Here is a 23,108-nt window from a genome sequence, read left to right as displayed (position 1 = left end):
TACCTACCATTTAAGAAAAAAAGTGATACATTGGATAATGTGACTCTGCACTGCACTTGGAAAAGGAGACTTAGGTGGTCATGAGTATAAACTCTTTGATCATAGGTCTGCTTGTTCATAATTCAGAGCTAATCAACCACATTAGTTATTTACAAGAATTTCCATGGAAACTATTCGATGTTCATATTTCTTATGAAATAAACCCTAGTTGTATGTATTCAAGAGTCTTTGGAGTAATGTTATTCAATCAAGTACATAGTTCGATGATCAATTAGGTACTCCAGATTGAGCCACTATTTTTCTGAATTGAAAAATCATAGTTCTGATACTGTTGCTATGTGGTGAGAATGTCTCAAGAAAGAATCACTCAAGTTCTATGGGCAAAAACCAATTGGTAGGAGACCCAGTGGGTAGGCTATGAACAAGTTGGTTGAAAAACATTCATGAGCTTGGTTGGTCATGCTTTGGTAAACTTGGTTTAAATGTTTACAACAGAATGGATTCTGCTACAAAAAAAAAAAAAATCCATGTGTAGGGTTGTAGGAAATGAATAAATTCTGCCATTTATTGTCTCCTGTTAGTTATGTAAGGTAGGTGCCCAGTCCCTTAATTTTGCAACCACTGAGTTTTATAAAGGCTCAGAGACTGCTGATATTTACTTTGTCGATTGGTGATATCATTTGAGACCTGACAGAATGTCTTGATATGTTTAGTTTACCTTGAGAGTTCAAATGCCACCTGAGTCAGTTGGTTTGGAGTCAGTGGAAAGCATGCTTGAGGACTTTGCCCCATGACCCTCCCTGAAATAAGTGGGCAAAGATGAGATGAGATGTCTTGGGTGTGGCTGTGTGGTTAAGAAGCTTACGTTGCAATCATGTGGTTTGGGGTTCAGTCCCACAGTGTGGCACTTTTGGTATGGGTTTTTGTTATAGTTCTGGGCCAACTAATACTTTATGAGTGGATATAGTACATGGAAACTGTGTGGAAGCTTGATATATATATATAACCAAGTGGTGTTATGTTAGAAAACTTGTCATGAAAACAGATGTGTGGGTTGGTATCCCACATGTATAGAAATCCCACTTTTTTCCACTGAGGACTTAAATGCCCCAATATTAAACTATTTTATTTAGTCAATACACAGGTGATCATTTATAAGCTTTAAGCTTATAAAAAAAATATTATTTACAGAATTGTAAAACTCAATACTGGTTAAAAATCATCACACACATACACACACACACAAAGTACTGTTCTGTGATAGAAAATTCAGCAAAAAACTATTCCATCTGGTGAGAGATAAATATTATTTATTTAAAGGTCACAATACATGTATTAAAGCACTACTAATAGTTTCATGTGTTGAGAAAATTCACATATTTTTCAGGCACAAACCACATATCATAACAAACTAAAAAAAAAAAAAAACTGAATAATAGAAGAAACAAAAAAAAAAAAAACAAAAAAAAAAAACTGAGACGGCAGTGTTTAGAAATGCAGAAAGTAAACAACAGAAAATGAAAAGCTGAAAACGAAAACACAAAAACTAAAAAGGTAAAGGAGCTTTCCTCCTTAGACCTTGAATGATAAGGTCGGAAAGATATCAAGTCAGTCAGAAATAGGTGGAATTTTCCAATTCAAAATATATTTATACATATGCATGCAACCACTGAAAATTTCTGACCTAGAGTTTAATAGAGAGTTAGGGATCCTAGATCTGAACTGGATCTGTCTTCTTTCAGCTAAGCAAAGTGTACATGTATTCGGTCCATTCACACAAGGTATGGATTTCTCAATCATTTTCCATTTAATCACATGTGGTGCTTCATTATCTTTCAAAGTTCACAGGTAGCTAGCCAACTTAGTACCTTCACTTTTGTCTCTATGTTGGAAGGAGGCTATGTGATTGGCATAGTGATTTTTAAATTCACCTTCACTTGACCAATAATGTATGACTAACTCAGTCATTTATGAGGCAGAAGTTACTGCAACCCTAAATAATAATACAACTGATTGGATTATGTGAAAGTGAATTTTAAAATCTTTATGCCAATCACATCGCCTCCTTCTGACAGGGACAAAAGTAAAGCTAAGTTGGCTAGCTATGTATGGACTTTGAAAGATAATGGAATACCGCATGCGATTAAATGGAAAGTAATTGAGAAATCTATACCTTATGTGAATGGATTAAATAAATGTAAATTTTGTTTGAGTGAAAGAATACAGATCCAGTTCAGATCTAAGATCCTTAACTCTCTATTGGACTCTAGGTCAGAAATTTTCAGTAGTTGCATGCATATGTATAAATATGTTTTGAAGAACTGAAAAATTCTGCCTATTCCTGACTGACTTGATATCTTTCCAACCTTATCCTTTAAGGTCTAAGGAGGAAAGCTCCTTTACCTTTATAGTTTTTGTGTTTCTGTTTTTCATTTTCTGTTGTTTTACTTTATGCATTTTCTACATGCTACCTTCTCAGTTTTTTTTCATTTTTTCAATTATTCAATTTTTTTAGTTCTTTATATGTGGTTTTAGCCTGAAGAATATGTTTGAGTTTTCTCAACATATGAAACTATTAGTAGTGCTTTGATACATGTATTGTGACCTTTAAATAACATATATATATATATATATTATATATATATATATATATATATATATATTTAATTACTTGCAATTTCTTATTCTTGACATAGTCTCTTTTCTGTTTATTTTTTCACTTGTACCTACAGTATATGCTGTTTTTTTTTATATTATATTTTTCAATGCAAATATTGTCTATATATATTTTTTTCTGTATGGTCAATACCTCTTTCATGCTTCTGTACATCCTTATTTTAAAAGTAGTTGCACAATCAGCTTTTCAATGCTTAAAACAAAAAGGTCAATGTCTGAAATAAGACCTACATCAACATAGCTTCTGACAGCAGATATTTATATCCTAAGTAAACCAGTGATTTGTCTGTTATAGCAAATTGCAGTATAAAATAAAGATGTTGCATTATATCTGAATAAAAATGACTGTATCTAGAACTACATTATTCAAAGCAACCCATCTTTTGGTAAGATAGTAGGATGTTATTGATAGATTTGACTGCTATATCTAGCAAGTCAGACAAACAGACAGAGGCTCTCTCATTTGTTCATAAAAAGTAGTTGGCAAGCAAGATTATGTGAGTGAAATGGATATGTGGCTAAGGTGTCTAACGCTCCATGGGTTATGAGTCTAAATCTGTTTTGTGATTCTGGACCCTATTTTGTGTAACTTTTTGGGAAGTGGTGAGATGAAACAACAATGAGGTTGGACATATTAATATTGGTTTCAAATTTTGGCTCAAGGCCAGCAATTTCGAGGAATGGGGTAAGTCAATTACATTGCTCTCCCAGTGCTCAACTGGTACTTATTTTATCGGCTCCAGAAGGATGAAAGGCAAAGTTAACTCTGGCAACATTTGAACTCAGAAGGTTAAGATGGACAAAATGTTGCTAAGCATTTGGCCTGGCATGCTAATGATTCTGCCAGACTTGGACATATTAAATACGTGAATATGGAAAGTGGATTATGGAATTTATTTGCAGACCTTCACATTCTGAGTTCAAATCCTGCAAAAGTCAATTTTGCCTTTTGTTCTTTCATTCTTTTAGGATCAGTAAAATAAAAACCTAGTCAAATATTGGGAATTAATTTGCCTCTATCCTTCCCTAAAATGTATAGTTTTGTATCAACATTAGACAAAGATATTAATACATCATTACATCTGATCACCAAATATCAAACAGTCTACGAAGTAAAAGTGAGCTCTTTGAAAATGAGATTTCTAATCTGCTTATGATTTCCAATTGTAGCTCAGTCATTTTACTTTCATCATTAATCAAGGAAGGAAAGCTCTAAGCAGTTCAAATATGCTTGTAGCACGCTTGGACTCATAAACAAGCCATTCACTGTGTTTTGTCATGGAGAAAATTTCTCACTGTAAACAAATGATGTAAATAAGAGAAACAATCTCTTTTATCAGTTCACAGCATGCCCCTGCCTAGTGTCTGTAACTGAAGAGGAGATAACCACTCCAAAATGCTTGTACCTCACTTTCTAGATAGGTAGCATTGTGAACTGATCTGGGTGTATTGGGTTATCCAGAAAGTTTGTACCGATTTATAGTAACTTACCTTTCAACTTATTTTAGAACATGGTTGAGTCCATAAAATAGGATTTGATTACACCTCCATTTAGAGCACAGTTTAAGCTATCTTTTCATGGAAGGTTTATGTTCCTGTAACCTGTGTTAATTCTGTAACCCTTTAAAATGGAAGATAAGTTCATTTTTGACACTTGATGCTTTGGGAACCAGACAAAAATTGCTTCAGCTCGGCTGGGATGTATTACCCCACCCTCCATATTCACCAGATATTGCTCCTTCAGATTTACACTTATTCAGGTCTCTGCAGAATAGTCTTAATGGTAAAAATTTCAATTCCTTGGATGATGTAAAAAGATATCTTGATGAATTCTTTTCCATGAAACCGCCTCAATTTTGGGAAAAGGGTTAAAGGAAAGATGAAGACACACTGTGCAACAAAATGGTTCATTTTTTATTGATTATAAATATAATGGCAAGAATTTATTGACCTTTTTCTTTCCTTTAAAAATCGTTACAAATTTTCCGGACAACCCAATATTTACACCATTTGTCTACAGCAAAAAATTTTCTCTATGGCAAAACATGGTGAGTGGCTTGTTTACAAGTTCGAACATGCCACAAGCATATTTTGCACCGGTGATAACATTGCGTTCATCATTAATATTCTTGAAGAAGCTATGAATGTCACAATGTCGTAACTCTTAGCACATTTTACATGACCCAATGAAACTGATCATTTATTGGTCAATGCTAATCATATTGTATAAATCAAGTAGAAAATAAGCATTTGATATTTCTTGCTGTCTCTCACTCTCTGTTTGTCTGTCTCTCTCTCAATGTGTGTATGTGATTCTCTCTATCTCTCTTCACACACACACACACACACACACATATATATACACGTATAGAGAGAGAGAAAGATGAAGACAGCTGTGTGGTTAAGAAGTTTGCTTCACAACCACATGGTCTCAGGTTTCATGTGTTTATGCACATGTGTATTTATCTCTGTCATTGATGGAAAAAAATTAATATACTTGTTTACATCCTATATCTTAGCAATCTGTTTGTTTCATTGCTAAATACTACACCTAAAAATAATTTCTGTGATTTGTGTGATCAACTAAAATCATTCAAGGCAATGTCCCCAGCCTGGTTGCAATCCATGAAACAAATAGAAAAATGCATGTGTGTGTGTTTATATATATGTCAAAATGCTAAAAATAACTGACCAACAAAAAAAAAAAGAAACAACCAAGATTCAACCAAATCAAAAAATAAGCCCAAATATTAAGCGAACAAAGACAAACCATCTCACTTTGTGTGCACACACACACACACAAACACATACACACACACACATTCACGTACCTCACTTTTACATACACATATATTCACACAGTTGAAACGCTGTTTGATTTTTTTTTCAGCATACAACTTTCATCATCCAAGTATGACATCACACCTTCCTTCCTTATTCATCTATCACCCCTTCTTTTCTCATTTATAAACACAAGAGTATTATATATTTGTGACATGTCACTATACAAATGCATTGAGTGGTTGTATTTCATTGTTTGATTATCAAGATTTTTGTGTATACAAAATTTTAAGTTATAATCACTCAACAAAGTATATCATTAACTATTTTAATTTACGTATGAAACACTCTGATTTTATTCTTGATAATGCCTGTGATATATATATATAAGCAAAACATTCAAACAGTGAGATTTGAAATCAGATGTCACTACTGTTCATATCATCTGTGGATAAATTTTAAAATTGAGGATATCACCAGCAGTGACATAGGTGGATTGCAGGCACAATGGCATTAAGTAGCTATGAATTATAAATTTGTATGAAGCGTTAGGATGTTTAACAAGCATCCACCTGCTAGAAATAAGAGCTAAAGTCTTAAATTTATCCACCGTACCGAACCAAGATAACAGAGAAAAACAGTATGCTAGGAAAACAGAAAAGATTAAAACATTTAACAGCACAAATAAGAATATTATGCAATTAAGGATATTCACAAGCCAGGTTTCGGTTTTTGGATATTTAAACCCTGAGCCTCGTTAGTGTGGCCTACTGGGTAATAAATCCATAACTGACACGTTAAACTCTGACTGTGCAACTGATTTTTTTTTTGCACCAAAAACAGAGCACATGGTGCATAAAATTTTATAAGCAAAACATTCAAACACTGAGATTTGAAATCAGCAAGAGCATAGTCAGGAGGTGTGAGACATGAAGGTAGATTATTTTTCTGTGATTTTTATATGATTAGAGCCATTTCATAATTTTCATGTAGCATTAATTTCAGTATGCAAAAATTATACATGTTTGCATCAATATGTATGTTCAGCATTATACAATACAATTTTATATTTACAAATGAATGCAAAGAAAGAAAACTAACTCATCAGATACTCTCTAAAATTCTATACAATTCAACTCTAAGTATATACACAAAATTCACCCAATGTATGAAATACCGGAATTGGACACGATTACTACACACACACACACACACACACACACACACACACACACACACACATATAGTCATAGTTGTCTGATACATGGTATTGCTAAATCATAACAATGATGAAGCATTGATGTCTGTTGCTTTGAGAAGGGATCTATGGGAGTTATCTCGCTTGACTATGGCATACTTTCAGGTGTATTTTTTATACCAGGTGCACAGAGAATATATTCTCTTATGCCTAAAAACTGTAGCTGTCTCACAAACTAATAACACACATACCTTGTGCATGTGTGTTCAATTCTGTATATAATACCTCAAGCTGCTTTTAATTCATATTTGAATATCTATTACATAAAATCCATTCTGTCTGTGTGTATGTGTGCCTTCTAGGCTCTCGGGCATCCTCCATCCAATTGCACTCAAATTTGATATGTAGATGCCGACGGTATTAGGGCGTGTATAAGTCTTGAAAAAATTACAAAAATCGATTCCAGGTGAGAATGCGATCGATAAAGCCGTTTTTGTCCTGCTTTTCTTCCGTCAACCTGTACATAACTGCACCTTCCATTTTTTGTTGTTTTTGTACTGCTTAAAGGCACGTTTCTTTCCTGCCAAGCTTACTGTTTAAACCATGTTTGTGTTCTCCCAGTCAACAGCCTTATCATTACTGGTACTTTAAACTCTCCGGTTGCATATTTGTGTGAATAAAATCGTTTTTCTTTGGAATAGATAAAAAGTCTATCTTTATTTCTTCTTTTGCTGGTGTCTCAAATTTAGGTTAAATCAGTGTTTCTCAAAAGGGAGGCCTATGGGATGGTCAGACAAATTGTTTTGAGAAAATTTGGTTTAAATGTTTGACAACTCAGCACCATCCATTGGACGGGGGGGGGGGTGTCTTTTGCTCATATATATATATATATATATATATATATATATATATTATTTTGGAATACCTTGGGTACACATATAAAGCTATAAATAATAACATGTAAATATTGAGTTGGAAAGCCCTTTTGAATGGAAAAAGATGAAGGTTGCCCATGGTGTATGGATCCTACATCTCCTGTAGACCACTAATCTGAGTCTTCCATCTCTTGTATGTTTATTAAGTCCATCTTTTGTATATTCATTATCATCAAGTTGATTGAAGAACATGCCAGAGACTGAGACACACATCGCACAGTAAACTGAGTAAACTTTCAGTTGTAAACCTCTGAATAAACGAATATGCTCTACAACATGTATTGAGTACTTCTTCTTTTGCAAGCAGATTTTATGTGTTCACATGCAAGCACATAAATAACAAACAGATAACATAATCAAATCATATATTAAATGATTAAATGATTATCTAATTATATACACTCCTACACACACACATCCATCCCTCATATTTTCATGTGTACACCTCTCCCTCACATTTTCATGTGTACATATACATGCATTTATACATGCACTCGATATGCATTTTTATCTTGTGATAACTTAATCTCATCTCTTTGTTCAATAACTTTGTTTGACATTTCTATTATTGTTCTCAATGCTAAAATGAAGTCAAGACCGACTGTTCTCTCTCTTTTTCTCCCTCCTCTTTGAGAGAGAGAGAGAGAGTGAGTGAGAGAGAGTGTGTGTGTGTATGTGTGATGCAGGTGTGGCTGTGTGGATAAGTTTGCTTCCCAACAACATGGTTTCAGGTTCAGTCCCACTGTGTGTTACCTTGGTACTGGACCAACCAAAACCATGTTAGTAGATTAGGTAAATGGAAACTATAAGAAGCCCTCTGTGTGCATGTGCACATACCTGTGCATGCATGTGCAACTCTCTTTGTCTTCACATCATTTGACCGTAGTAAATGAATGTCAGTCTCACATATGCAGTAACTCATTCTGTGAACTTATTTGGCTATGGAAAAATACTACCTTGCTTGGTAACGGTTGAGGGTTGGTGATGGAAAGGGTATCCAAATGTAGAAAATCTGCCTTAATAAATGCCATCCAAACCATTCAAGTATGGAGAAGTGGACATTAAAATAATAATATATAACATGTGCACATATAAAAAATAAAGAAACAAGTAAAAAGGTAAAAAAAAAATGTGTGTGTACTTGTGTCAGTCTCCCCTCTCCTCTCCACACCACTTGACAACCAATGTTGGTATATTTACACCCCCGTATCTTAGAGACTGATAGAATAAGTACCAGGCTTAAAAAACATAATTTACTGGGATTGATTTGTTTGACTAAAGTTCTTTAAGTTGGTGCACCAGCATGGCCACAGCCTAATTACTGAAACAAGTAAAAAATAAGATATATTCTGTGAAGTGGTTAGTATTAGGACGGGCATCCATTCATAAAAAAACCCGTATCAGAGAAGACATTTGAGCTGACCACAGCCATCTGGTTCAATGGAATGGATCATGTTGAGCCATATCCAACTCATGCTAACATGGAAGGAGAACATCAAATGATGATGATGATAGTGTATAAGGACCATATGACTCCTTCCTTTTTGAAGATGGTAGTGTATGAGTTGATAGAAATATGATTGCTGGTTCTTGTATGTTGAGTGACAGACATGGAATGAAGTATTGAAGGCTGATCTCAAAACGTTAAGCTTTATGAAGGAGATGACAGAGGACTGAGATATGTACTGCTTTACTGTACTCATGAAGACTTGTCCACCACAACAGAATTGACATCCTAAAACCAAGGTACCATATAAAAATCATAAGCATGAGTGCTAGTGCCATGTAAAAAGCACCCAGTACATTCTGTAAAATGGTTGGTGTTAGGAAGGGCATCCAGTCATAGAAATCATACCAAAATACACTATGGAACCTGATGCAGTTCTTGGCCTTGCCAGTTCATGTCAAACTGTCCAACTCATACCAGGATAGGAAATGGATGTTAAATTTTGTTGATGATGGTGATGAGGCACAACAAATATGGATTTTTGAGATTTGGAGAATGGGTTTAAAAAAAAAAAAAATTCATCTTCAGTTCTAGATATTCTGTGGTACTGAATAACTAGTTGAGATATTTTGAAATTAATTTGTAATTAATATATATTAGAGTGACTGTGTGACCCTTATACAGTAGCTTGTCAGATGAAATATAGTGCAGTTATCACTTTATATTGTAAGCTTAAATCTGACCTGGGTTGACTTTGTTTTTTTTATCTATTTCATGGGTTGCTGTTGTTTTTGTTTAGCCCCAGATCAGCACAAGATATGATTTATCATGTACTACATTACCCCAAAGTATTCTTTCATTTCTGAGATGATTAGGTGTAATTTGGCAACTTTTTCTTGCAGATTAGGTCAAGTGACCCCTGTAAAAGCTCCTTTGTTGGTTCACCAATTTCCATGGTAAGAAAGGTTGATGAAATAGGTATCAGTAATATACTGAGGTCAATATATTGAACAGTTTTTCTTATAAATTTTTTACCCTGTTACAAAGCTTGAAATTAATATATTAACCCTTTAGCATTCAGATTACTCTGTCAAATATAATGCTTATTTATTCACATTGTTTTGAATTAATCCTGCATCATCTGGTGGCTTTGAGATTTTCATGGTGTGATTGCTTATTTTTAGAAGGACATTGTAAGGTAGGTGTGAGAGGTTGCATCTGGCTGGTTATAGGCATAAAACAGGTATGGCCAGTTTGAATGCTAAAGACTTAAATTCTCTTTTAGGCATAATGCTAACCATTTTTATCTCATTTTTGTTGTGCAAGGTGGATGTAGTTGTTTGAAGAAATCACAATGTATTAACTGGTTCTTATTTATGAACTGTTTATCTTTCTTCTATCTTTTATGTGTTTCAGTCATTGAATTATGACCATGATGGAGCATTGCTTTGAAAGGTTTAGTGAAACAAATCAAACCCAGAACATGTATTTTTTTTAAGGCTGCTACTTAGTCTGTCAGCCTCTTCTGTTGAGAAATTAAGTTACAAGGACATAAGCAAACCAACATCAGTTGTCAAGTAGTGGTAGGGAACAAACATAACACACACACACACGACAGGTTTCTTTCAGTTTCTATCTGCTAAATCCACTCACAAGGCTTTGATCAGCTTGGAGGCTATAATAGAAGCCACTTGCCCAAGGTACCACACAATGAGACTGAAGACAAGATGGTTGGGAAACAAGCTTATTATCCACACAACCAATCCTCTGCCTATGGACAATTTCCATTTGACCAATGGAAAAGTAGACATTAAGGCGATGAGGGATAAAAGACTGTGACAACTTTGGAAAAGGAAGACGCTTGAAAAAGGCTAAAACTAAAAATACATTTAGTTTCCTGTTTTATTTATATTATTCCTGGGTCTATAGCCTGCTCATTTGACCTACTATAAATAACAGCCAAATTTATCTTAAGTTATACACTACTATAGACAAAGGCATGGCTGAGTCGTAAAAAGCTTGCTTCCCAACCACATGGTTCAGGGTTCAACCCCACTGCATGGTGCCTTGGGCAAGTGTCTTCTACTATAGCCTTGGACCGACCAAAGCCTTGTGACTGGATTTGGTAGACGGAAAATGAAAGAAGTCTGGTGTGTGTGTTTGTGTCTTTGTATCTGTGTTTGTCCCCCACACCATCCCAATACTTGACAACCAGTGCTGGTGTGTTTACATCCCTGTAACTTAAGTTTGGCAAGAGACCAATAAAAAATATATTCAGCTAAAAATTCTTCAAAGCTGTGCCCCAGCATGGTCACAGTCTAATGACTGAAACAGGTAAAAGATAAAAGATAATACCTGGAGTATAGATACATTGGACAACTTATAGTATTTGTTGATATACAAAAATAGGGAATGATCACAGCTACAACAGAGGTTGATTGCTCAGTCAGAGCTGACCTGGGTTAAACAATAACATCTATTTTAAAGTGAAATTTTTACTAATGGTAGACTGATTTTTATATATTTTTGTTTTCTATGGTTATATGATACAGTGCAGATGACAATGTCATCTTGTTATCTCCAAGTGTTTCAGATCAAAGTGTATTTTAGCTCTATTCTTCCTTTTTTTGTTTTGTTGTTTTAGTTATGGTTGTTATTGTTATTACTGACAGAAAACGTAGAATGTCAGACAAAATTCTTTCAAGTAATTTAAGTTTTGTGCAAAAATATTTTTCGGTCTGTTAACTTCTGACAGAATGTTTTGAAGACTTTTTTCAATCAGTTTCCAGATGTGAGTTTTAGGTAGGGACTGAACTTCCAAATTTTTTACTGCAACCATGGCTTTTACTATCATCAAATATTCTGTAGCCATCAAAAGCCATCTTGTACTTAGAAGACCTCTTGTAGTTAGAAGAGTTAATCTGTAAAATGCTACAATGCAACAGATGTAATTTTCAGTTGATTGGCATTTAGTGTAAAAGTACCTTGCTCAAGGACATAGTATATGACTTCATATGCTAATCAAACCCACAACCCTGTGATCATGAGTTTAACAGCATAATCAATAAGGCATATACCTTTATATTATTTACTATGAAGACACACAAGTTCTACAAATATCTGTCAGTTGTCTTTTTAAGGCTATTTAAATATATTTTCATATACTGCATGTATACAACATCTCATGTACTTGCAGTAAGAGTCAGAAATGAAAATTTTGGTGCCTTTGCTTCCTATTGTTACTCATTGAACATTTGGAAAGCCTATTTAGCCCTTTAACATTCAGATTGTTCTGTCAAATGTAACACTTCTTTATTCATTCATTATCATCATCATCATTGTTTAACATCTGTTTTCCATGCTAGCATGGGTTGGATGGTTTGACTGGGGTCTGGGAAGCCAGGCGGCTGCACCAAGCTCCAGTCCGATCTGGCAGTGTTTCTACAGCTGGATGCCCTTCCTAACGCCAACCACTCTGTGAGTGTAGTGGGTGCTTTTTACGTGCCACCGGCACAGAGGCCAAAGGAGGCTGGCAAACGGCCATGATCGGTTGGTGCTTTTTACGTGTCACTGACACTGACGCCAGTCAGAACATTTTCTTGAAACTTCAAGATTTTGGTTATGTGATTGTTTATTTTTATGACATTGTAGGGTAGTTGTGAGAGACAGGACATAAAATTGGTAGAATATTTGTGGCTGGATATGGCCTGTTTAAATACTAAAGGGTTAAAAGAGAAATAACAAAGTTAGTTTGGGTAAAATGTTTTGTGTGAAAATAAAAATTATATGGCAGTGATAAAGTTGTCCTTGCAGGCCAAATAAAAAGAAATTCACAGCAGAGACATCTCACTTTAAATCAAAGCTTTTAACTGCATTTGGCAACAAGAACTTCTTGTACTGAAATATTCCTGTCCAATCACACAATCACAGCATGTAATGATGTGGCTATCTCTTACCCACATTCTATCATAGCTTGTGTGCTCCTAATTTCAATTGTCTTCTACACTCTTCCTTCTGTACATTAACCTGTTTGCTGTCACCTCTAATTATATCCACCCCTATGCACATGATACCACCTTTAATTCTTTCCCAACCTTCTGCACACAGACATCATCCTCGTGCAACCTCAATACCTCATATCAAGCCTTCACTACCTTACTGAAAACATTCATCAATGAGGGGCATCACATTCTTGTCTCTTTCAACAGCACCAAGTAAATCACTGTTTATAGTAAAGACACAAGCTTGCAGTTTATCCACTCCAATCTTAAATAACAAGCAATTAAAACCCACAAAGTAACTACAAATGCTAGGTCTTGTAATCATTGATGATCATTGCTGGAGATCTCATACACATAACATAAAACCCGTGTCCCCAAAACATTATTTTATGTTCATTTCTAGAAAATACTTAAATTCTGACCATTTGTTAACCTTCTTTTGTTCAGTCAACCTCATTAAATTATTCAAAGAATTACATCAGCTACATATTTAATGAGATTATAAGCCATTAATATAAAGTATTGGGCTTCTCTCTGTAGATGTCATCCTAACATTGCATATAAAACTGATTAAGGTGCAGGCATGAACCAACCACATGGTTCAAGGTTCATCCCCACTGCATGGCACTTTGGGTTAGTGTCTTCTACTATAGCCTTGGGCTGACCAAAGCCCTGTGAGTGGATTTAGCAGAGAGAAACTGAAAGAAACCCATCTCATATGTATAGATGTATGTGTGTCTGTATTTGTCCCTGATACCGTTTGACAGCTGGTGTTGTAGTGGGGAAATATTACCTTACTTGGAGACAGGTGAGGGTTGGTGATGGGAAGGCATCCAATAGTTGAAAATCTGCCACAATAAACTTTATTCAACCTCTGCAAGCATGGAAAAGTGGATGTTAACACAATGATAATATTTATCCTGTACTACATTATCTGATGTACCCTTTTTTTTTTTTTTTTAAGACAATTGGGTGTGATTTGAGGAAGATTTGGCTGCTATTTCTAGCAAGCCAAACGATTGTATAGAGGTTCTCTTGTCAGCTCAGAATTCAGGTTGTTGATTTTTAAATACAAAAAAAAAAAAAAAAAAAAGTGAAAAAAATCAACTCCAGATTCTTTCCCAGCAGAACCACACCTTTATTGACAAAGAAACTGGATTTTAGAAATGGCAGAAACCAGCAAACCTGTCAAAACATTTTGGTTAACATTCATTAAAGGTTAGAGCTATTGTTGACTCAGGACTGTTTTATTAGGGGTTGGTTAACTTTAATAGGTCACCAAGCTGAATTATTGTGCCAGTTTATTTATTTATTTAATTTTTTTTTTACAGTTTTGTTTGATCACAATGTTTGTATTTAAAAAAAAATTAATATTTTGATCCCCACCTAGTTAACATTGTCAAAAGATGATTGTGCTAACATTGACTGACAGGCTCATGCACATAGGCACACGTGTATACATTCTACACCCACATCACCACCACCTCTGCCATCACACCTAAAGAAAGAATAAGCTGTCTGAAGGTGTCTCTACAGATCCTTCTATATCCTGCTACCAATATAATACAGGACAGATGTTGATATTATGGTAGTGAAGACAAAAATAGAATCCTTTTTTCTTATTATTTCATAACATTTTTTTGTTTTATTATTCATGTTTGTTTATTCTAAGTAATAAGTTTAATGTGGGTTGGCAGAATTGTTAAAGCATCCAAAAAAATGCTTTGCAGTATTTAGTTACAGCCCTTCATGTTCTGAGTTCAATTTCTGTTTAAGTTTACATTTCATCTTTCCAGTGCTAATAAAGTATCAGTTAACCCTTTTGTTACTGTATTTATTTTGAGATGCCCTGTGTTTCTCTCAATTACTTTAAATATAACAAAAAATTTAGTAAAATAATTTAGTTATCATTAAGCTAGTGATAGGAACATAAATTGTGACTAAGGTTTGATGGAAGATTTTAATTCAAAACATATGAAAACAAGACATTTATACGACAGAGCCACAGCCAGTTTCAGCTGGGTTGGTAACGAAAGGGTGAAGCACTTAGACTCAGTATAAATCAATATATTCCTCCTACAAATTTGAAGCCTTGTGCCTGTTAAAAATCATCATTTTAGAAACAGTAAACTCATTCTTAAAATATGAAGTTGAACAGATGTGAGAGACCAGCTCTGGCTAGTTTGAAGATAAAACATGTAGAATATTTGGCCTGATATGGTTGGTTTAAATGCCAAAGGGCTAAGCATTCTATTGACTATTCTACACCTGTAAGTAAAGACTTGTTTGTAATGAACTCTTCCAATATATCAGAATGGTTTGTCAAATCTGTTAATTAGCAGTTGATTTGACAAATAGATCTGTTCAATGTAAGATGTCTTTTACTTGTTTCGGTTATTAGACTGTCACCATGCTGGAGCACTGACTTCAAGAATTTTTAACTGAATGAGTCAACCCCAGTACTTATTTTTTTTTAAAGCCTGGGACTTATTCTATTAGACTATTTTGCTGAACTGCTAAGTTAGAGATGTAAGCAAACCAACACCAGTTGTCAAGTGGTGGTCTCTCTCTCTCTCTCTCTCTCTCTCTCACACACACACACAAAATAGGCTTCTTTCAGTTTCTGTCTACCAAATCCACTCACAAGGCTTTGTTCAAACTGAGGCTATAGCAGAAGGGACTTGCTCAAGGTCCTATGCAGTGGGACTGAACCTGGATCCATAAGGTTGGGAAGCAAACATTTTATCACACAGCCATGCCTGCACCTGTATCTGAATTCTCCTTTTAATTTTCTTTGAAATTCACGAATAAATTCTTTACAGTTGTTGCACCTGCTACAAATACCAACCAAATCTCCCATAAGTAATATCCTTTCTTTGTCTGCTTTGAATCTACTGGCTCTTGAGGTTGGGCCTCATCTACATTTTTCAAAGCACTTAGATGACTAAGTCTACAAGTTTCTCTGACCCACCCTTGTTTGAATTGAGTGCTAGACCATTGCAGAGTTACTCCTAGCTGTCATTGGTGATCATTTTCAGCATAGGATATCCGTTATAGGGTACAAGGCACTGATCTCCAGATACTTGGCCTCATGGAAAAGAACCACAATGATTGCAAAATTCGAATGTAAAATGGTGACTGATGGATGCAGACGCATTGTCTGTTTTTCTCTCTCTTTCTCTCTCATTATGTATGTCTTACCCATTATGTCCCTGTTAAGTTTATATTTACTGCTTCTTTCACTTGTTTGATGTGTGCTCACCGCTATCACTCATTTGTTACCTGGTCCATGTATCAAACCTGTGATGGGGGTGTTGAAAAGTTCTTGGCTTTGGGTTAAAGAAAATGTAGGAGAATCAGTTAATTGATTTTATTCAACATATTCCCCTCTCATGTTCACACACTTATTGCAGTGGTCCTTCAGTTCTTCTGAGCCCTGTAAAAGAACTTGGGAGGTTGGGTCTCCAACCAGGCCTTTCACAATAGCCTTAAAGCCAGGAACTTTTCAGCAGCCCCGCCCTCATACAATTCAATAATCACAAATCCAACATCCTAACCACTCTACTATCTGCCTTCACTAGACAACCCTTTTCTTCTTTCTTTAATCTCTTCACTCCCTAAGGAGCATAGGCTATCAACGTTTTTCCACTGTTCTTGACTCTGGACTGTCTGTTTTGTTTCTGACCAGTAGGATCATTGATTATTCAGCTCTGTCTCAACATTCTTCCTCTTATTGATTTTAGCATGTCCTCACATCTACTTTTTTGTGGGATTATGCTTTCCTTAGGTTTCTCCAGGTCTTGTTGGTTTTCAGTTGTCATTGTTGCATCTATAACTTTGCTTCCGTCTAGCAAGGGGCATTGGCCCTGACACAATCCTGTTTTTACTTCTGATAAGACATAAGTCCATATTAATCTGGTATCTCTCCTTTGACCTGTCCAGCATGAGAAACTAACCAGGTGCTTGTGGTTCACTGGTATAGCTCTCAGGATTATTGAGACACACAAAACACCACACTGCAACAAGTATCGAACCTTGTATTGGAAATAACACTACAATTTTTGGTTAGTGTAATCTTTCATCACCCATTTAAAATAGATGGGATGGACATAGCTTGATTGCTTCTGTTTATAGTTAACCTGATACAGGTTGAATGATGGAGTGCAAATGAACTGAAAGAAAAACTGGGATATAAGAGGAATCAGGCATAGGGTACAAGGCACTGATCTCCAGATACTTGGCCTCATGGAAAAGAACCACAATGGTTGCAAAATTCAAATGTATAATGGTGACAGTGATGGACGCAAAGAGGCATTGTCTGTTTCTCTCTCTCTCACATGTGTGTCTTACTCATTATGTCCCTGTTAAGTTTATATTTGCTGCTTCTTTCACTTGTTTGATGTGTGCTCACCTCTATCACTCATTCTTTCACCATTCACTTTTATTCAATGTGCTATGCCACTCATGTAACTAAAGATGGCAGTGGGTCCCTTCTATATATCTGTACTTTGCTGCCTCTGTAACAAGAGATGGTATTGAACCTACTCATATTCAATCCTTTCTCACCCTACAATCTACCATCACTGTTTCTGTATTACCAGTCATCACTCACATGCTCAGAGCCACTTGTTATTGACATATGTGACTTATTCTTACCATTGTCTGTTTCAGTTATTATCCATCACTCTTTCTCCTACTCTCTCTCACTTTCTAGTCTCAATCACTTTGTTTCAGTTACCATACTCTTGCTCTTTTCACCCCAACCATCCTGGTATTTCTGTTTACATTCTTTTTCTCTATTTATTTTCTTTGTCATATTTTCTTCACTAAATAAATGTCAAAGAATAGTTAGGCTTCTTTGGTGTTGCAGAGTGAAAGGCAACCTCCCTGGTGTTGGTGCTACAATAAAATGTACTCAAAACAATAGCAAATGGTTGGTGAATAGGAAGCGCATCCAGCTGTAGAAACCAAGTGAATAATGAAATGCACAATCAAAATATGGTCCTGTGATCTATCCAAGAGAGCAATAACTACAAATATGAAATGACTTAAACCATAACAACCTATATTATGTTTCCAAGTCTCTTCATATGCACAATATTAAACATCCAGATGAGCATAACTGCTTCTTTCTTTCTAGTAAAGTAGTATCCTATATTTTTTTTAGCTGGTAGAACTTGCTTCATTCAGTTGGGTTTTTTTTTATCAGACAGATTTAGCTGACCAAGAGTTTTGTACTCAGGCAATATGCATGACCTAGTTTTTGACCATGAGTTGAGGTTGTTGCTTTTTCTGTTGGCTTATTTTTAGTTTTAGCTCAGAATTATCAGTTATTAGAATGTTTTGACAATTATCCACTTCTGTAAAAGCAGTAGAAAAGTTAAATGATTGATGTGGAAGGCAGCTAGATTATTATTTCTCTCTCACTATCTATTTGACCATACTGTATCATTTTAGCATTTCAAATATTTACCCTTTACCTGTCCAAAGCATTTTCAAATATTCTAAATGCCCATACTTGTTTTCAGACTTTTAGTTAACCCTGTTCTTTGAACAATCAGATGTAAGTTAACCTGGAGAGAAACAGTGAAATTATTAAAAAGAAGCACTGAAATCAATACATGCAAGATTTCACAGCTCTAGTATCAATCCTTCATAGTCAGCCCATGAACTTTTCAGCTCACCCTCAAATACAATGTTCTGGGGTTAATTCGCTCAACTAAACCTTTTCCCAAATTTGTGGTCTTATCACAAATTTATAGTAAAGACTGTAAATATTTGTATCAAATTCAGTGAATTATGCCATCCATCCCTCAACTGGAAATTGAATATATATGTGTATGCATGTGTGAATGCACCACATTTGTAAGTTCCTGGTAATCTGTGTCTTCAAATTAATTTTGATTCTCATTTGGAACCATCATTTTCCTTTTTGACTGAGAATATTGAACTTGCAACAGACATGTATGTGGTTTGACATTTTGGCACTACACTGTATCATTCATTAAGGCACTTAATGTTACAGGATATAATCAACCTAGTTGTAAGTACAGTAGTATAAAAATTACTCACCACTGTAAGTAGTGGCACCCTTGTAAAAATTGCTGACAGATATTTTGTTAGTTCATTTACTATTTTGTTTGATCCATTCCTTGTAACAACAGAAATCTAGGTTAGTTCTGTATTGTTAATGCCTCTGTTTTGGTTAACACTTACAAGATGATCCAAAGATATAGAAAAACTTTAAAAATATTACTGTCATTGTTTAGTCTCAGCTCAACTGTCGGTGATCAAAAGCATTCCAATTATGCATATTTGGTATGTGTTTCTTTTTAGTTGTTTAAAGCAGTATGTATCTAGAACAATATTATATAATATCCTTTGAGACAGTAGGGTGTGATTTGAGAAGGATTTGGTTACTATTTCTGTTAATGAACAACTGTATAGAGATTCTTTGTTGGAACAGTCAAGTTTTTATTCCTAAAATTTGGTGGCTCACTCCTGCTTTTTCATCACTCTGAGACTGATAAAAAGTATCTCAAGTTTTACTTAATTGATCATGTTTACATTTTACAAAACTCAGTTGTGGTTACATGTTGTAGATGATCCCTGTTGCATATAAGTGTTCATAGAAGAGTTTAAATTCAATAGTGGTGTTTTAGTCCTTCCTGTGCATGTTTGCACATTGGGCAGCATTTCTTTTCCCAAGTTCTTGATCAGATGTATGTTTCTCTGTTGATGTTTGCAATCACATGGCCCATGATCTTCCTTACTCTCTGTTTGTCTCTCTCTCTCTCACATACACACACACACTCCCTGTGATCAGATTTGGACATTATGGGCTCTACCAGGTTTTACATGCCCAAGACACACTGTATAAAATGAAGGTAACTTTATGAATACATCAAGAGTTAAGGACCCAAGGAAGGATACTCATGAATTGGTTGTGATGAGGATGGAAAAGTCAAATGATTCAGGTTCTTGCTTTTTGTCAAAGAGTATTAAGGTAAAAAAAAAAAGTATTGTTGCTTATGACAATAATACTTCTCTCTCAGATGAACAAAATCTCACACCATTAGATTCTTCACTCTCACAGTGGTTAAACTTAGCAAACACTTTGAATTAATTGTTGCCGACACAAACTACCACCAATATTTTCTTAATATTCTGGATTTTACCCTCTTTTAAATATATGTTGCAAAGCTATGTTTGAAAATTTTGCTGATTTCTACAAGAAATTGGATGCGAATGTTTTCTTACTTTAGTAGTTTAGTAATTATGTTTATATCCATAGTATTACTTTATTGGTAAAGGCACATGGTTCAGTGGTTAGTGTTGGGATCACAACCATGAGGTAGTGAGTTCAATTCCTAAACAGGGCTGTGTGTTGTGCTCTTGAGCAAGACACTTTATTTCATGTTACTCCAGTTCACTTATCTGTAGAAATGAGTTGCAACGTCACTTGTGCCTTTGCCTTTCCCTTGGGCAACATCGGTGGCATGGAGAGGGGAGGCTAGTATGCATGGGCGACTGCAGATCTTCCATAAACAACTTTGCCTGGACTTGTGCCTTGGAGGGAAACTTTCTAGGTGCAATCCCACGGTCATTCATGACTGAAGGGGGTCTTTGTTACTTTATTGACAATCGTTTATGTACCTCTTACTGACCTCATTACCCATCTAATGATAGATATCATTGTTTTATGTTAAATTCTTTGTAAACTTAGAAAAATATCAGTTTCTGACTGGGAATATTTTGCCATTAATTATTTTACTGTCAAATTCTTTGGAAAAGTTCTGTTCATCATGTCTAAGTCAGATACATTATGGAAAACCTAATCAACTGTAATATCTATCAGAGGTATTATCACAGGACAAATACTGCAGTTAATATGCCTTCCATGATGTATCTGCTTTAAGTGTGATGCACAGGTTGCTATTTAAAAAACAATTACCTTATTTAATTCAAAATATTATCATTTCTTCCAAATCAAGATATTAAAACTGAATTGTATTTACTACCCAAGAAACCACTAAAATGTTTACTTATATCAAATTACTTTATCAAATACTAAATGTAATACAGAAAAATAATATATGAAACCTGTTATTTTTAGTTTTTTATCTTTTACTTCTTTCAGTTATTAGAATGTGGCCATGCTGGGGCACCACTTTGAATTTCTAGTCAAATGAATCGACCCCAGTACTTAATTTTGTTATACTTGATACTTATTTCACCAGTCTCTTTTGTTGAACCACTCAGTTACAGGGAAGTAAACAGACCAACATTAGTTGTCAAGCAGTGGTGGGAAACACTTCTTTCAGTTTCCATCTATCAAATCCACTCATAAGGCGTTGATTGGGCCAAGGTTGTAGTAGAGGCCACTTGCAAGTAACAAGGACCCCCTTCGGTCATGATCTCATGGATCCGGAACTAATCTGGTTGATAAGCAAGCTTCTTTTATTCATTCAATTGGCCACAAAGGCCTTACAAAGAAAGGAAGCTGCGGGCTGGACGCGGACATAATGAGATGGAATGATTAACGATATGATAATAATGAGGGCAACAACAACAACGCCAGCCAATTGCTGTTTACCCGAGCACATTGTTCTTTATAAAACATATTGAGGCAACAAACTTCTTACATAATAACACATTAAGGAGGCAATAGACCTCTTACATTTACGACATGCAAAGCCATTGTGAGGCAATAAACCTCTTACACAAGTCCATTTATGAATCAATGAAACAATCTTCCTGCCTGACCAGACTTCTCGCCTCAGCTAAATACCTGGACGGTTCCAAGTCGGGCCAATTTAGCATAAATCTGAAGGTATCCTCAGGGAAGGACACCCTTATCCTGAACAGGTTGTTCTCCCTCATGACCTTTGCAGCCACCTGCAAAGGCCAGTCAGGGTCCTCTGTGCAGGACAGAATCCCCTCCCTTTGACCCTTCCTTTTAAGCTTCTTGACAAAGCCCTCTACTGTCCCTCTCTTATCGAAGAGGACCACAAATTCCTCCTCTGTATCATAGGGGTGTTGTAAAATTTCCATCTTTGGTGGCACAAATCCCACCAAAGATGCTTCAGGACATGCCGGCAGTGTGTCACAAACCACCGGCAATGTCCCATTTTTTTTTTCCCTTTGAGCCACAGGAGGATGTAGTTCCTGTACCTTGTTCAACAGATCCTCCCTCCCTCCTGCAGCCCTCAGATCCTTCGGTGGGCACCCATTGTTGTCCACCTTTCGTTTTTTCCTTTTTTTGAGGAGGTTTCCACTTCCTTGACTTTCTCCTTCTCTCCCTCCAATGAGGGAGCAGGGAGCAGTATTTTTATCAACTGCTCCAGGACCTTATTTTGGTCCTTAGGGCAGTTCTTTTTGATATGGCCCGGTTCCAGGCACAGGTGACACTTGATGGTGGGGGGGGTGTCCTTCTAGCATCACCGGATACCTAGACCTGGCCATTCTCAAAAAATCTGGAAATACCAGATTTTCAGCTGATCGGGTCCATAGTCAAAACAGCTTTTGACCCCTCCCTATCAACACACACATACATATGAAAGGCTTCTTTCAGTTTTCCATGTACCAAACCTACTCACAAGGCTTTGGTCAGCCTGGGAATATGGATATTGTAGAAGATGCTTGCCCAAGGTGCTATGCAGTAGGACTGAACCCAAGATCACAGAGTTGGGAAGCAAGCTTCTTAACCCCACCTTAGCCAACCTATGATAGGACATTCTAGTCATGACAATCCCTCTTTATCCAAGGTAGAGTGCATTTGGAAATAGATTACCCATGTGTCCCTTTCTTTTTTTAATGGTAAGATATGAGGGAGTTTTGGCTACTATTTCTATCAGGGCAAACAACCATATATAGGTTCTTATATTGACTATGTATTGTTATGCTACAAGAGTGTGTTCTTCAAGATGGTTAGAGAAACAATGGTCTCTTGTTGTTTGGGAGTTCAAAGGTTGAACAATAAGTTATTCAGATATAAATTATATATTTGATTAAATTTTCTTTTCTTTTTTTTCCTTTTTTAAATAAATTACCAACCTCCCTTCAAACAA

At 35.7% G+C, this 23,108-nt stretch overlaps 1 protein-coding gene across 3 annotated transcripts in view; it reads left to right on the top strand.

The window, feature by feature from the left end:
* LOC115214131 (hepatocyte nuclear factor 4-gamma-like) overlaps positions 1-23,108 on the top strand; it is a 125,862-nt gene that overhangs the window by 44,031 nt on the left and 58,723 nt on the right. The window lies entirely within an intron of this gene.

Source organism: Octopus sinensis, linkage group LG1, assembly GCF_006345805.1.
Source record: "Octopus sinensis linkage group LG1, ASM634580v1, whole genome shotgun sequence".
NCBI lineage: Eukaryota > Metazoa > Mollusca > Cephalopoda > Octopoda > Octopodidae > Octopus > Octopus sinensis.
The sequence above is the reverse complement of the archived record's forward strand: the minus strand, read 5'-3'. Positions and strand labels throughout refer to the sequence as shown.